The sequence below is a fragment of the Eutrigla gurnardus genome (genome assembly GCF_963514095.1).
Source record: "Eutrigla gurnardus genome assembly, chromosome: 3".
Classification (NCBI taxonomy): Eukaryota; Metazoa; Chordata; class Actinopteri; order Perciformes; family Triglidae; genus Eutrigla; species Eutrigla gurnardus.
In genome coordinates this window covers 4261625-4279709 of record NC_139917.1, presented here as the reverse complement: position 1 = coordinate 4279709, position 18085 = coordinate 4261625, and the positions used below count along the sequence as shown (strand labels likewise).

Genomic DNA, 18085 nt, shown 5'->3' with positions numbered 1-18085 from the left:
GTTTAGACCGTCTTCATCTGTCAAACAGGCGGGGGGGGGGGGGGGGTGGGGGTGTTTAAGGCCATTTTAATGACGCCACATAAACTTGATTAGTTTCTCTGTTTGCACGTCTTGCCTAATAAGCTGTTTGTCCTGTTCTGAACAGATTAGCTGGAAGGGTTCTTCACCCTGAAAACGCCAAGTAAATAATCTGTGTTTCAACGACTCAGATCAACTTTTAAAGTGCTCATACTCACAACCATTTGAAGTTTTTTCTTGGTATAATTATCCTCAGGTTTATGCATTTTGCATATTTTTTAATATTTGAATTACTGTTTTACAGCAAACAAGGCATTTGACAATGTTGCCCACCAACAACAAAAGCCAGCTTTGCATTGCCCTCTTTTCAGTGGAACACCAGAAAACTCTCACTTCCCCAGTCGTTTTATGTGGATACTTTGTGTTTAATTAATCATGTAGGTCGTCCCCTTTATCTTCTTTCACTTAGGTTGTTATTTGCTTGTTTTTTTTGGGGAAACATTTATGGTGGCCTTTCCTGACCTGGTGGGGGGCTCCAGAGGAATTGAGCAGTAACATTGTAGGGGAAGCAGCGCTTATATCATGGAGCTCTTCGGCCATATATAAATATTGATCAATATTAATTATGTTTATTACTATTTCAGTGTTTTTGGGATATTTATAGTCAACCTGGCCAAAACACTGAGACTGCCTGACTATGTCTTCAGAAATTGTGTCATGTTATATTTCATGTATTTTTTGTCAGTTTACAGTCCCAGTTGTAGTAAATAGAAGAGGACATTCAGTTCCATCACTATCCATTGATCTTGGTTAAAATGGTAATATTGCCTTTGAAATTTAGATCATATACTAAGTGAGGCTAAAAATCTAATTTTCATTGCTTCTCCATTTTCTCTTGAATGGTAATATAGTTTAGTTTTCTTACAAATAATTCATATTCCTTAACGTCTTACCTTTTTAAATATCCATCCATCCATCCATTGTCTACCGCTTATCCTGTATTCAGGGTCGCGGGGGGGCTGGAGCCGATCCCAGCTGTCATTGGGCGAAGGCAGGGTACATCCTGGACAGGTAACCAGTCTATCACAGGGCCGCCTTTTTAAATAAGAGCAGATATATAATATAAGCCCTATGGTTGAGGAGCTAATCATGGTTCATGTCGGGTGTGTCTTCTGAGGCGTCGGGCGAGGGGTTAAAGCCAGACGCGTCCACTTTAACCTGCTCTCATTTGAGTCAGACTTGTAAAACTGTTCTGCTTTGATGCGCCTGACACCGTCGGACAGATGAAAACACTCTGAACCACAGAACATCACATACTTCTGATCTGGGTCATCTGGATCACAACTCTCTCTATGTGTCTCCCTCTCTCTGCCCGTTTTTCTTCTGCTTCGTCACTTTCGTGTGGCGGTCTCTGTTCTGACGGGTCCCCCCTTTGACTCCTGACCTCTTAATCCTCAGCCAGCTGCAGGAGGCCTCAGTGACTGTGTGTGTGTGACAGCAACAAGAGTGCAACAAACAATGTGAGAGAGTACACAGTGAGTACCTGTCGTCTCTGTCCAGCTCCGTCTTCAGATGTGCCTCTGTATGACTGTGTCAGTTACACAACATACTTGAGTATTTCAGTACACGCAAACTGAAACCATAGCTAGTGCAAAAACACTTGGGGCTATTAGTCACTAAGAGAAGTGTGCAAAGACACAATGCCCTTGACTTCAGGCCAAAAAAGTTGAGTCAGTCAAAGTTTTCCCGGTTGAATCAGATGAAGAAGAGTGCTGCCACACCTGCAGTCCGTCTTCTTTCAATGCACTGTGTTCAATTACGCACCTTGCCTCAAGTAAAACATATTTAAATTCCTCTCACGTCTGAATGGCAGGAATCCTCAAATTGACAACCATTAACGGTCATTTTAGTTTTCCTCTGGTGATGCTTTCATAATAATTTCTTGCATCGTTACTCATCAACATAGAACTTGACTATGAATACAATCTAAATTCACAATATCTAGAAAATGATTGGAATAAAATAAAACTGAGTAGCTACAAAAAACAAAGACTTCATCCTAAATATCCAAATATCTCTTGTTTTATGTAAAAACATACTAAGGGGTGCGCAGGTGGCGAAGTGGTTAGAGCACATGCCATTTACGCACGTACGCATATGTGCCGACCCCCGGTTCGAATCCAGTCCGGAGGTCCTTTGCTGTTTGTCACACCCCCCTCTCTCTCCTGTGTTTCTGATCTGTCCACTGCTAATAAAAGGTGTCTCTGCCACAAAAAAATCTTAAAAAAAAAAAAACATTAAGATATATGGTCGAAGACACCCATAGACTGTATATTTGGCCAATCCCATCTTAGAATTTTTGCAACCAGTGAACAGAAGTGACCATATTTGGACTGCAGAGGAGCGACGGGTGGATCTGATGAACACACCACAGAGCAGCAACCTTACTGGATCTGGATCCATCTGGTTTCTCCTGTGAAGCCATTGACAACACTTCCATAATTCAATGTTAACTTTTCAGCAAAGCGTTCAAGTCGTGGTTGCGACAGTAGTGAGGCTGCGGTAGCCATGGTAACAACCGAGGGGCCCTGGAGGGTGAGAGCTACACTTCCATGACGACTCCTGTGAGAGCAGTGCATAGCGGCTGCCGTTAGCTAGTCAGTGGGACACGTGCATATGCACCAACAGTCACTAAAAGGCACGCAGCCTGCTGGCTAGGTTGACAAAGCAAGGAGAAGCTCTGATAACACACACAGGGAGCAACCCTGTCTCCAAAAAATTGCATTCTCCACCAACTAAATTACACTCTCATTTTATTTTTCCCCTGAAGCACATGGGGAAGGAACAAAACAAAAAACGCAACAAAACGACATGGATAGATTTAGTAAAAGAACATCATGATTTGATGACTATGACATTGAAAGCACTATGATTTTGGAGGCCACCCCGCCCAGACCTCCTCTCTATGTGGACTTCTGTGCACTTTTGAAACTCATTTGTGATACCTCAACAGCAAACGTAATCCACAAACAAAGAGTTTCCCTCGAGATGTAATAGATAATGCAGTTTTAATTTTAAGGTGACCGGGCTGGAGGGAGACTTTAGACATTACTCCACTTTATCTTTACATAGACAGTAGTTGGATTAATGATGCGTGTAGAACAGAGCTTTGAAATGACAACTTGGCACACAGACACACACATGTGCACCTGAATGCAGACACACTAAACTAAACTGACAACAGCAGCAGACTTGTTTCTGTTCGTCAAACAGCTTCTCTCTTCACCAGTTGTGCCTTCGAGTGGTTCAGGATGCCATAGATCCAGAACTCGGTCTTTTGAAGTGCTTTGTGACGCCCTGCAGCTCCCAGGCCAAGGTGTGTGTGTGTGTGTGTGTGCGTATGATTGTGTGTGTAGGGGAATTAGGGCCATTGATTGGGGATGAAAGAGTGTGTGTTTGAACAGCCAGACTATGTGCCCTCAGGAAAGAAGGAGCTGGGAGGAGAGTTCCCCCTCATCTACCCCTCCTTCCTCACCCTCAGGTATTATATGTTGAAATATGATTGGGAGGGGGTTCAGAATATAAATTGTATATTATCAGTAGTATAATAGTAGATTAAATATAATATAGAAGCTACCTGAAGAAGAAAAGCTGTCTAGAATCTCTTTGGACGAGGACTACAATAAAGTTGTCAACCAATCAGGTTGCATGTAGGGATGCAAATTATCGAGTAATTCATTAATCGATAGTTGTTTCATCTTATCAATCGATGATCGATTAATCGATAAGCGGCAATTCTTCTGAGAAGCTGAATTTCCCTCTGAATAGGTTCCATCTACTGTATACGTAACATGAAATGCTATCTTCCTTATGATATAAAGAAAAATGCAAATCATATTTTGAATAATTTTATTTTAATGCATCAATTTGGGGAATTTTGAGAACCAAAAAATGGCCGATCACTTCCTGACCAATTTCTTACAAACTGCTGGTTCTGATCCAAATGTTGACATACTAAATGGGGTTGAGGAGTTTAAGCATTCAAGAAAAGATGAAAACAAAAATGACTAAAACACAGTGCTGAGCCTATACTATTAGTTTGCTATTATTCTTATTATTATTAATATAAGTGGGTGACTATTCCTTAGCCTTCCTTGGTGTTTTGGTTTTGACTAAAGCCTCGTTCACATACGTCGCTACTCGCCCATCTCTGAGTGACAGCTGTCAATGAATGTGAATGTGTTCTAGCGGGATGTGGCCAGGACAGGCGATGCGATGTGGGCGGGGACGGAGAGAAAATCAGTTTAACTTTCTGCGATGCGAGTGAATCGAGTACCAATCAGAATGTAGAATAGAGATGATTGACAGTTGACGTCAACAGAGAGTTGCCGCTTGAACTAGCCGTCGGCGGCAGTGCATTTTTTTGCCAGCGAGTAGAATTCAGCGAGAAAGCGAGTGACGGGCGAGTAGCGACGTATGTGAACGGGGCTATACGCGCCGTCAAACTCGCCGGCTGAGGGGGGGTCGGCGTGGTGAACGCCTTGCGATGGCAACGGGGGAAAACAGAACGTTGATGAGCCAAACCAGCCGCAAGGATTTCCCCTTATAATAAGCGCTGCTGCCCTCCTGTTTAGGCCTATTATTAGAGCCGCTAGTTAAGTCCATTTGCCTTGATAAAATAATTTTGGGCGAACATCGAGACTATGGCGGCCTAAATAAGACGATGGCATCCGAAATTAGACTATGGCGGTGCGCCATAGTCTCGTCAATGTGTGGGAAACCCTACTCTAAGTGTCCCGCTTCTCGTTTGTCTTGTTGTTGTCGTTAGAGCCCTGCTTCGCTTGTGTTCGCGCATGTGCGTCAAGTACGTCTGGCGTCAAGCGCGCCCTCACGTGGACTGGCGGGGAATTACGGGTTCAAAACACAATTAATTTATTTTAATAGAGTAATTTCTTATCGATAATCGATTAATTGTTTGCATCCCTAGTTGCATGGATGGGTTTAATTGCGCCAGGCGGCAACCTCCAGAGAAGCCAATGCTGAACTTATTTTTTCTACTGGCCACCAGGAGGCGACTCCTCTCTGATTGCAGGAAATCTCTATGAGAAAACACTACTTCTCTCTTGATGTATTATCTCAGTAAACATTGTCAACATGAGTTTATGGTTTCGATCACGTCTTTCAAGTCTTCTTCAATCCAGCATGATGTTCATTTAGTTTTTGAAAAGTTGACCTTGAATTATCAAACTAACTTTGTTAACCGCTTCACACAAGAAGCCAGATGGATCCAGATCCAGTAAGTGTGCTGCTCTGCTGCTTGTGTTGGTCAGATTCATCTGTCGCTCCTCCACAGTCCAAATATGGTCAACTCCTTCACTGGTTGCAAAAATCCAAGATGGTGGTCGCTAAAATAGAATATGGCTGAGGAATTTGATGTTATAAAAGCTTAGCTTACAACCATGTCTTACTCTGTGCCACTAACAGTTGCAGAGTGATGAATTGATGGATGTCATGATAATATTGGTTGATACCGTCGATGTCAACACACATCACATTTTGTTTGTCATTAGATCTTGATACAGTATGAAGAAATTCATTAATTTCAACTCAACTGATTTAAAGGTGCTATTGAAAACATTGATAATATCCAGCCACTAGATGTCGCACTACACCTCTCCCCCCGTCCATTGCATTCAAGTCACAACACAACACGCTGTAAGCACATGCGCCTTCAACGGGTTGCCTGTTTGTTGCACAACCTGCGTTTTCATGGGCGAGTGGAGTGACACTCAGACAGACTCAGTCATGTCAAGTGATGAATCTTTTTCGTGGTATGAATTCATTTTTCAACATGTAACTATACTTGGGACTGGTACCGAAATGCCATTTTTTCCACACTAACTGGCAACCCCAAAGACACTTGACCCCCGACTACTCAGAGATACCACGTGATACCAACAACGTTATTCTATTGGCTCACAAGGCTTGCTAGAAGCCACAGCCACACATCTACACAGAGGCAAACAAAACATTAAAGGAGAAATCCGGTCATTTTTGACCCCATTTCCGTTGTCCTCAGGGTCATCCCAACTTATTAGAAGCAAAAAACCCGACAAAAATTGACGTTGCCTAGCCCAAGATCTGTACCTGCCTGGCAGCCTTCCAGACTCGCTCCAATGCTAACCCATTGGGGCACGTTATATCTGCTTTCCTGGGCCTCAGAAAACAATTCCAAGACCTATGCAACACAGGTTGGGTCCGTACGAGACACCACGGTGCTCGTTTAGCTCAAATAGTGTTGCAAAACGAAATAAATATGTGTTTTAGCATGAAGTTACTCACCTCAAATCACCCCATAGACATTAGCAGTAGATAGCCGAGCGCCTGTCGTCCCTCCCAGTCACCGCAGAAACAAAAACGTTTTCCTTGTAGATTTTGATTTTGTATCCATAAAGAAACGACCGAGCTGTGCAGTCATCATGTCCATAATAAATCCATGAAGCTGTTATGTCCATATGTATGACTATGTTACACATAGCAACGATAGCTTCAGCTAGTAACGTGCCGGGCGCTCGTCCGTCCCACTCACCGCAGAAACGAAAACGTTTTCCTCGTAGTTTTGATTTTGTATCCATAAAGAATTGATCAAGCAGTGCAGTCGTCATGTCCGTAATAAATCCATGAAGCTGTTATGTCCATATGTATGACTATGTTACAACATAGCAACGATAGCTTACAGCTAGTAACGTGCCGGACGCTCGTCCGTCCCACTCACCGCAGAAACAAAAACGTTTTCCTCGTAGATTTTGTATCCATAAAGAAACGATCGAGCAGTGCAGTCGTCCTGTCCGTAATAAATCCATGAAGCCGTTATGTCCATATGTATGACTATGTTACAACATAGCAACGACTGCTTACAGCTAAACAGTAGCCTGGAGCCAAAACAATGCAAGTCTTGCGCAAGTTCCCGTCTGCCGTCCTCACTCTGGAGCTGTTTTCAAGCCAGTACAGTGAAAAATCTTGGAAAGTCGCGCGAGGGTCACTTTGATCTCACTCTGTCACTGTATTGGCTTGAAAACAGCTCCAGAGTGAGGACGTCGGGAGACGGGAACTTGCACGAGACTTTTGGCTCTCGGCTACTGTTTAGCTGTAAGCAGTCGTTGCTATGTTGTAACATAGTCATACATATGGACATAACAGCTTCATGGATTACGGACTGCACTGCTCGATCGTTTCTTTATGGATACAAAATCTACGAGGAAAACGTTTTCGTTTCTGCGGTGAGTGGGACGGACGAGCGCCCGGCACGTTACTAGCTGAAGCTATCGTTGCTATGTTGTAACATAGTCATACATATGGACGTAACAGCTTCATGGATTTATTACGGACAGGACGACTGCTCAGCTCGGTCGTTTCTTTATGGATACAAAATCAAATCTACGAGGAAAACGTTTTCGTTTCTGCGGTGACTGGGAGGGACGAGCGCCCGGCACGTTACTAGCTGAAGCTATCATTGCTATGTTGTAACATAGTCATACATATGGACATAACAGCTTCATGGATTTATTACGGACATGACGACTGCGCAGCTCGGTCGTTTCTTTATGGATACAAAATCTACAAGGAAAACGTTTTCGTTTCTGCGGTGACTGGGACGGACGAGCGCCCGGCATGTTACTAGCTGTAAGCTATCGTTGCTATGTTGTAACAGTCATACATATGGACATAACAGCTTCCTGGATTTATTACGGACAGGACGACTGCACTGCTCGGTCGTTTCTTTATGGATACAAAATCAAAACTACGAGGAAAACGTTTTCGTTTCTGCGGTGACTGGGAGGGACGACAGGCTATCTACTGCTAATGTCTACGGGGTGATTTGAGGTGAGTAACTTCATGCTAAAACACACATATTTATGTCGTTTTGCAACACTATTTAAGCTAAACGAGCGCCGTGGTGTCTCGTACGGACCCAACCTGTGTTGCATAGGTCTTGGAATTGTTTTCTGAGGCCCAGGAAAGCAGATAAAACGTGCCCCAATGGGTTAGCATTGGAGCGAGTCTGGGAGGCTGCCAGGCAGGTACAGATCTCGGGCTAGGCAACGTCAATTTTTGTCGGGTTTTTTGCTTCTAATAAGTCGGGATGACCCTGAGGACAACGGAAATGGGGTCAAAAATGACCGGATTTCTCCTTTAATTACGGACCAACAACATTTACCAGGAGAAGTGATTTGATTCTGCACCTTTCTAAAAGCTATGTGGATGTATTTTTTTATTATTCGTTTAAAGAACATTTTTATCAATATGTCCTTTAAAAAGTTCAATCTGATCTCATTTAAAAAAGATAATTGTTGTGTAACATTATGTAACACATTCTGTGTGAAAGTATTCATGACAAAAACTAAACTGTGATGTGCAAATTAATCAAACAGCAAAAACGTGGTGTGAAAAGGTCTCTGCTACGTAGCCAGCTAGCTAACGTTAGCTAGCCACTGCCTTCACTTATCAGGCTAAAGTGAAGAGGCACAAACGGAGCAAATCAACTAGTTTAATGACTTCTGCTGAACCTTATTATTGAACTGGATGTCAGCGCTCCACTTAGTCTGTAGCTGTGTTAATCTGTATCTTATTTTACAAAGATTAAGAATACAAACATCTCGTTAGGTGCTCGGCTTTCGTAACGCCAGCATGCAGTGTCATGCCACAATGTATTGATCGACAACGTTTCAATCAAAAATATTTGACCAGCGATGCAAAACCAATACAACTGTGAATAAACCCCAACCCTGAAAAACATAATTATTTATCATTATTTGTCTATTTCATCCAGAGCTGGTTATAAGTTAAAGATATATCCAACACTTCAGGTCTGAATCCATACACATAGTTCTTTTAACAGGTCATTACGGGATATGAACTGAGGGATTATTAGCAAAAGCTTAACTGTTCACGTCTCTGCATCTTTGTGTCCTGGTGCCTCTTGGTACCACAGAGGAATGTTTCTTTACCTCCCTCCTGTTTATAAAACACACGGTGAGGATGAGGGGGGAAGTACTTAGAGACACGCTTCATGGGTTAGTGAAGAAGTCGCAGGCCTAAACCCTCCCTCAGGGAGGATGGGGGGGTAGGTTCCCCTCTGGTGGGCCTGTTAAGTCTCAGCCTGTTGGAGGTTTGAGTCTCAGATTCCTTTGGTGTCAAACAACCTTGTAAAGATGTAATGCAAGGCTTTTTATGTCGCTGAAAACAGAAGCAAGTTGAACCAAATGTCAACTGCCTTTATTTGAATGTTGTATTCAGGCATGTTGTGCAAGAGCATCCTTGACAGCACTCTATCATTCAAAGCTCACATCAATAACACCACTCGGGCTGCCTACTTCCACCTACGTAATATCAATCGACTCCGTCCCTCCCTCACTCCCAACACCGCCTCCATCCTTGTCCATAGTCTCGTCACCTCCCGTCTCGATTACTGCAACTCTCTCCTCTTCGGTCTCCCTCACAAGTCTCTCCATAAGCTTCAACTGGTTTCAAAACCCCCATCCTACAGCAACTTCACTGGCTTCCAGTTACACTCCGAATACAATTCAAAATCCTTCTGTATACTTTCAAGGCTATCCACAACCTAGCCCCTCCGTACCTGTCTGACCTTCTCCACGTTGCCACTCCAGCACGCTCCCTCAGATCTTCCTCCTCTCTCCACCTCACTGTGCCCCCTGCTCTCCTCAGCACCATGGGGAGCAGAGCTTTCAGTCGCTCTGCTCCCCGACTCTGGAATTCTTTACCATCTCACATCCGTAACATTGACTCTCTCCCTCTTTTCAAAACAAAACTCAAAACCCACCTGTTTAAAATTGCTTATCCACTCCACCACCTCTCACCCTAACATCTCCGTTTTATTCTGCACAGTTTTATTTATTTGTTCTTTTCATTATTCATTTTTACTGATGTTTTTTTTATTTTTATTTTATTCTGTGCTCTTGTGTTTTGGTATTTATTTATTGATGATTTATTTTGTGTTTTTGGTGCTTGATGATTTTAACTGCTGTACAGTGTCCTTGAGTGGCGTGAAAGGCGCTTTCTAAAATAAAATGTATTATTATTATTATTATTATTATTATTATTATTATAAGAGAGGACTTGGGTTTGACAGGTAATACTCAGTAATAATCAATTAGTCACTGAAGTAGGGATGGGACGATATACAAATATATATAAATGTTTCTAAAAATGATTTATCCTTTATTTATGCAGGGAGACCTTATGATTTATGATAATTTGGCCAGAATAATTGTGACATGAAATCTTATACCGTCCCATGCTGACACTGACACATGCTGAGTCATTTATTGGGGTGAAACAATCAACCAAAAAAAAATGAACATCCAGTTGTTTTTGGGTACAGTGTTATCTCCAGCTGTGTGCATAACGTTAACATGCGTGCCATCGAGAGAGACACCAACAGTTTGTTGGTGAATCGATGCTGCAACTTCTCAAGACACTTCCACTGAGCAATTTGATGTCTAAAATATATTTAATAGATGTAAACTTAAATATTCTGGGTTTTAAAGTGAAGGTTTAGTAGTAGACATCTTTATGTATTTTTAATGTACATCTGAATTGTTTAAATATGGTCTAAATCCAGGTGTCACAGTCTAATAAATCTTGGTCTATATGAGAGCTAAAGCATATAGGTGAAGAAGAAAAGACGCTTAGTGGGCTCCTTTCGGTTATAAACTATAATAATCAGAAAGCAGCTAAAGATTTGCAGTTTCTTTTGCCACATTGTTAGCAACATACTTAGAGAAACAGTGAGTGGAAGAAAGGTCCATGAAAGAGAGAAAACAGTCTATTCATATTGGTGGATTTTATGCCTTTTTTTTTAAAACTGAAAGTGCAATCTTCCCCTAACCCTAAAAGGTGCAGTGTGTGGGATCTGACGCCACCTACTGGTGAGGCTTCAACCAACTGAAACTTCTCCAAGAGTTAAGAGAACTGTGGTGGCCGACAAAAAGGTATTATGGGCTCTCTCTTTATTGTGAGAGTCAAAGGTGGGTTTGTCCTTTCTGGGCTCCTGTATAAACATAGTGGTATCTACGTAGGTATGAAGGGCTAATTCTAAGCTAGCAAAAATAAAAAAATGTTGCTTCATTAATCAAAATGCCTTGTGGTGCCGTAGGACGTCAGAATAGTGCAACAACAGCAGGGAAACCATTGCTTTTGTTGTTGTTTTCGGTCTTTGAAAGCCGAGAAAAACGTCAAAAAACAGCAAAGCGGAAGCAGAACTTTGTGACACACACACACACAACTCCATCCTTTTCAGCTTGTACCTCTTAACTTCCTTCATCGGATTATTAACTCTCTGATTGGGGAGCTTTCCTTCTGGTTCCTCCCTATTTAGTTGTCATGATGGCATGACCCGAACACTTATTAGCTGACCCTTGGGATTAGTCCAAATAGGAAGGGGGGGGTGGGGTGGGGGTGGGGGGGAGATAGTGGGGTTAAGCCTTCACCTCGAGGCGCTCGCTGCAGCATCTCACAGAAAACCTTAATTAAATCGCTGAGACACCGAGTCAGGAATGTTTGCGCTCTCTCTCTCTCTCTCTCTCTCTCTCTCTCTTTGCTTTTCCCAGACTTTATCTCTCTGGCTGCTCATCCACCAGTATGGATTTGGAAAAAAAACTATTGACTGAACAAAGGCAAACAGCTATTAGATTCAACATGCAAAAAAGCTGTTCAAAGGGTTCCTCTTCAGGCTGATCCAGACTATGTCCGTGTTACATGTGAGGTTATTTACTGTATAGGTTGAGAAAATTCAAGGGAACATAATCTCAAAACAGATTCAACATGCATTACATTTTATTACTTAGTGCATTATAGACAGTATAAGTAACTTGTTGCATTTTTGCAACCAGTGACCATATTTGGAGTGTGGAGGAGCGACAGGTGGATCGCCATGACGAACACAAGTGGCGGAGCGGCACCCTGAGCAGCAACCTTACTGGATCTGGATCCATCTGGTTTCTGGTGTGAAGCTGTTAACGTCAATCAGCAGGTAGCCCCGCCCCCTAAAGCATCCCCTGCTTTCTGGTCTGTTGGACTCTAAATGGACCATCATGTACTAAATGAACATCATGCTGGATTGAAGAAGACTTGAAACTAGAGATTGAGACCATAAACTCATGTTTACAATGTTTACTGAGACCAAAAATCAAAAAAGCAGATGCCCCCTGAGGGCCAGTAAAGATAATGCACTTTAAGGCACAGTAAATGAACTGCAGGAAGAAATATCACAGCCACAACTTATTTTCATACCATGTTAAGATTAAACTCTCAATCATTTTTCAGCTTCAGTGTAGAAATATTGAGAAAAATCCTGAATCTCAATCTATCAAATTATTTAACTCACAGTGACATAAAAACAAAAGCATCGATTCATTATGTCTAACATGCTGGAAGAGACACATGTTTGGCATTGATGATCTCAATCATTTAATAATGTAAAGTAAGTAAAGATAATAATAATAAAATACTAATTGAATTATAATCACAAGCAGGTAACAGGAAGCTTATGCTCCTGTAATAATACAATAAACAAAAATAAAATACGAATTAATTACCTAATATCCACAAGCATGTCACAGGAAGCTTCTGCTGCATTCAGGCTCGTACGGGAGATATTTATATCAGTAAAAGAGGACAGAATAATAGATGCATTTGATTATTATTCTCCCAATCGATTCATATAAAATGTCAGAAAGCTGTAAAAAAAACTTCCTAGAAGCAGGGTAAGCTGACAGTTACAAATGTTTTGCTTCTTCCAAGAAAAAAACATCTTGATTTGATTTATTTGGTTTTCTTGGCAAATTAATCGATTGTCCACATAGTTCTGGACTAATTGTCTGTTTCAAAAATAAAGTTGGCCAATAAGTAACATCTCCATGAATAACAGACCCGGGTACACGTACAGGAGAGTCCCCGCGGAGCGTCTCGGTCTCCGGGAAAGAAAACGACTACTCTTCGGACAGATCCGACACAAACGCGCCCGATAAGAGGTGACCCTGTCTCCACGTCTGCTGCTCTCTGAGCGCGTCTGGACGCCAGATCCGGACCCCAGATAGTGAACCTTGTGCCGGGCAGAGGAATGCGAGGACGCCGGCGGGGTGAAGGGAAGCGTCACGGAGCTGAAACCGGATCGATTGTCAGAGTGTCGAGGATGACTGATTCACTCTGTAATCGATAGCAGCGTGTACAAGACGCGGTCTCCCCTCGAGGACGAATTCACTCATCGGAATCACACAGTTGTTGCTTTACTCTGGACACTGAGAGAGAGAGAGAGAGAGAGAGAGAGAGAGAGAGAGAGAGAGTGCTCACCTTGGTAAAGTAATCCAAAATCCGCGGGAATGCGCTCGAGCAGCTTTCCACCCAAAGGTCGTATCCACTTTTCTCTCCGTGCAAAGTCCTAAACTGTCCAAAGCCGACCTGTCAGCGTCCGCGTCCACGAGGAGACCGACGAGGACCGACGTGTGTCCCGGAGGAGTGCCGCGCTGCGCCGTTGGAGAGCCGGTCCGCCAGCGTTCAGGGGCGCACACACACACACACACTTCACAACAATAGCACTCATTGAAGCGAAGGAGGCGACTTTAACAAGCCGGGAGAGTGGGAGGGGCTGTGTGAAGCCGGTGCACGCGCGGCCATGCGCGTCCCCGCTGCGAACTGCACCTGTAAGGCCGTGGCTGTGTCCGAAATCACTCCCTATTCCCGAAATAGTGCACTACATAGGGAGTTTGCTGTATTCCCAACACAGTGATTTTATTGGCCAGAGTCAGAGTAGTTTATTTGCATATATGTGGCTCCACACACACCAAATTTATCCCTAAAAGTTTCTGATTGATTGCTGGAGGCAGGGCCGGCCCAAGCCTTTTGAGCAGAATTTGATTTGGGGCCCCCCTCCCACCACCGTGGAGACCTGTGCTTGGCAATTATTGACAAAAATGTCACACTATAATTAGGGATGCTCCGATCGATCTGCCGCCGATCGTTATCGGCCGATATGGACCCTAAACAGGTTGATCGGCGATCGGTCAAAGTGCCGATCAGAAAAGCCGATCGCATATTTATATATTTGTATTACCCGAGACTGTTTTTCTGCGCCTGACGCAGGGTGGGAATTTCGTGGCCGGTGGCCTGTCAAAGTGCAGTGTAAACAACGCTAGTGATATGTGGTGGGCTTTTATCAGCCACCCTCGTGCGCACAGTCGGCTCGTCCCGTGTCTGTTGATCAGAGCACTGCTCCGCTGGGATTGTTCCAAAATACAACCTGCGCAACTTCGCGAGCCGCGCAGGTGAAGTATCAACATCACATGCAAGAACGTCAGCCGTTCGTCAGCTTAATTACAGCCACCCGAGTGGAGCTGAGCGAGCGGGCAGTGAAAGCACAGAGCAGCATTTTTATTATTAAAGTACGCTCCGGTTCCCGTTCCGCTCCGGTTCCCGTCCCGTCCCGTTCCGCTCTGGTGTGCGCACATGTTTGTAGTCAAAACGAGCGTAGCTGAACGAGCAAGTGGCCACGAGCGGGCAGCGGATTTCGCAGAGAGCGGAGCGAAGTACCGGTCCGGTTCCGCTCCGGTCCGCTCACACCGCGAGTCTGAAGCCCAAGCCCGACCCAGAATCCTGCTGTGTCCTACACAGTCATCGACAGTATGTTCAGTCATAAAACAGCTCTATTATTATTATTAGTATTCTCCCAAATAAAAAAAATTATCGGGAATGATCGGAATTGTATCAGGAGAAAAAAAAAGTGATCGGATCGGGAAATATCGGGATCGGCAGATACTCAAACTCAAACGATCGGGATCGGATCGGGAGCAAAAAAACGTGATCGGGACAACCCTAACTATAATGTTACATTTTAAACTGTATTAATACAGTGATGGATTTTGAACCGCTGTCCCACTGGGCACAGATGCATAAAGATCCCACCCTTTTTGTGCAAAAGTGGGTGCAAATAGCGGAAGGGGTCTGGGGGTCTGATCTGGGGTCAAATTCTGAATTTGGTAGATGTGATTTCCTGTATTCTGGTGCATTTTGGGGATGGCCAGCTGGAGAATAGCAGTACCTGAATCCGTTCAGATTCATAGCCTCAAAATCTCCACACATGATTGGGGGGCCCTGGTGGCCAGGGGGGCCCAATCAGCTGCTTAGTTCGCTTACGCCTCAGGCCGGCCCTGGAAGGAGGGATGTCATGATATTATTTGTTGAATTGTTTGCTACTCGTTTATGTAAGCGCACATCATATTTAGTTTAAATGGAAGAAAGGATGATTGTATTTTGATATAATACAAAGAAATAGATTATTGCATAATATTACATAATATATGTTTGCAAATATTGTGAAAGTGGAGCTGGACAGGCACGACAGAACATTGGGAGAAATTTTATTTGATTGTTTGAGCTCAAGACCTTCTGTGGCTCTGTGCAGAGACATACACTCAACAAAAATATAAACGCAACACTTTTGTTTTTGCTCCCATTTTTCATGAGATGGACTTAAAGATCTAAAATTCATTCCAGATACACAATATTACCATTTCTCTCAAACATTGTTCACAAATCAGTCTAAATGTGTGATAGTGAGCACTTCTGCTTTGCTGAGATAATCCATCCCACCTCACAGGTGTGCCACATCAAGATGCTGATCTGACATCATGATTAGTGCACAGGTGTACCTTATACTGCCCACAATAAAAGGCCACTCTGAAATGTGCAGTTTTGTCTCACAGCAAAATGCCACAGATGCCACAAGCATTGAGGGAGCGTGCAATTGGCATGCTGACAGCAGGAATGTCAACCAGATCTGTTGCTCGTGCATTGAATGTTCATTTCTCCACCATAAGCCGTCTCCAAAGGCGTTTCAGAGAATATGGCAGTACATCCAACCGGCCTCACAACCGCAGACCACGTGTAACCACACCAGCCCAGGACCTCCACATCCAGCAGGTTCACCTCCAAGATCGTCTGAGACCAGCCACTCAGACAGCTGCTGAAACAATTGGTTTGCATAACCAAACAATTTCTGCACAAACTGTCAGAAACCGTCTCAGGGAAGCTCAACTGCATGCTCGTCGTCCTCATCGGTGTCTTGACCTGACTCCAGCTCGTCGCCGTAACAGACTTGAGTGGGCAAATGCTCACATTCGATGGCGTCTGGCACGTTGGAGAGGTGTTCTCTTCACGGATGAATCTCGGTTTACATTGTTCAGGGCAGATGGCAGACAGCGTGTGTGGCGTCGTGTGGGTGAGCGCTTTGCTGATGTCAATGTTGTGGATCGAGTGGCCCATGGTGGTGGTGGGGTTATGGTATGGGCAGGCATCTGTTATGGACGAAGAACACAGGTGCATTTTATTGATGGCATTTTGAATGCACAGAGATACCGTGATGAGATCCTGAGGCCCATTGTTGTGCCATACATCCATGAACATCACCTCATGTTTCAGCAAGATAATGCACGGCCCCATGTTGCAAGGATCTGTACACAATTCTTGGAAGCTGAAAATGTCCCAGTTCTTGCATGGCCAGCATACTCACCCGACATGTCACCCATTGAGCATGTTTGGGATGTGCTTGACCGGCGTATACGACAGCGCGTACCAGTTCCCACTAATATCCAGCAACTTCGCACAGCCATTGAAGAGGAGTGGACCAACATTCCACAGGCCACAATTGACAATCTGATAAACTCTATGCGAAGAAGATGTGTTGCACTGCATGAGGCAAATGGTGGTCACACCAGATACTGACTGGTTCTGAGTCCCCAGACCCCCAATAAAGCAAAAAAAATCACATTTCAGGGTGGCCTTTTATTGTGGACAGTCTAAGGCACACCTGTGCACTAATCATGATGTCAGATCAGCATCTTGATGTGGCACACCTGTGAGGTGGGATGGATTATCTCAGCAAAGCAGAAGTGCTCACTATCACACATTTAGACTGATTTGTAAACAATGTTTGAGAGAAATGGTAATATTGTGTATCTGGAATGAATTTTAGATCTTTAAGTCCATCTCATGAAAAATGGGAGCAAAAACAAAAGTGTTGCGTTTATATTTTTGTTGAGTGTAGTTGCAGATTGATTGATGGATGCCATGATATTATCAGTTTTTTGGAATGGTATTGGTTTATGTAACCACACATCATATTTAGTTTTGACAACAATAAAATCATTGCAAGCTTTGCTCTTTTGAAAAACCTCCATGCCTATATTTCCATCTGGAAAATTTCATTTAGTTTTTTTTTTATTTCACAAAAACATTTATGTTTGCAGAGAAAGTTCGGGAACAAGCAACAGATAACAAGTAAAAACGTAAATGTTCTTACTTCCAAGAAAAGGAAAAGGTCTCCTCACGTAATAGAGATGATTGTGTTGATGATTCATATAAAGGAAATTTGAATCTGGATGTTTTTATTGTTAATCTATTTATTTTTGCTTGCGTGCGTCTTTGTTTCTTTCCTTTCAGCATTTTATTTTGTTATAATATATAATTGTCACAACAGGCCTGAGGTAAAATAATTTTCTTGCGGCCGATAAAAAAAAACCTCTAAGTTCAGCCGCGCATTACATTTCTTGTTTTATTGACGGCTCAAGTTTGCATTTCCATTTTGGGTCTGTGTATTTATACCCAGCGTTGGGAAAGTGAGTGCAGGTGCACCACCGAGCGAGTCCTTCCGGCCATCACCTCGGCTGTAAACGAGCTGTGGAGACAGAGACATTAAATGCATGTGTGTTCAGGGACACGCGGAAACTGAGACGCTCGTCGTTTTCACCTCAGCCTGGTAAAATGAGTTTCACAGCATCACTGAAGGTGGAGATCCAACACACCAGCACAGACATTAATAATCCTGCAACGGAGGAAAACATGCATGTCAATAACAGCATATTTACAAACATATATACTACATCCTTTCAATAATAACTATGTATCATAAAGTCTCTATTGATGAGAATGTATCATGTTTGTATTAAAATTATTAAACATCATTAAGTAGGGAACCACTGTTGAAAAGTGTAAA

General features: G+C 43.2%; 1 protein-coding gene across 1 annotated transcript in view; it reads right to left on the bottom strand.

The window, feature by feature from the left end:
* The window catches only part of LOC311010970 (vasorin-like), a 45629-nt gene extending 32048 nt beyond the window's left edge, over positions 1 to 13581 (bottom strand). The window contains exon 1 of the mRNA XM_084005643.1: positions 13390 to 13581. The gene's annotated coding sequence lies outside the window, so the exon portion shown is untranslated. The remainder of the gene's footprint in view (positions 1 to 13389) is intronic.
* Between the last annotated feature and the right edge of the window lie 4504 nt (positions 13582 to 18085).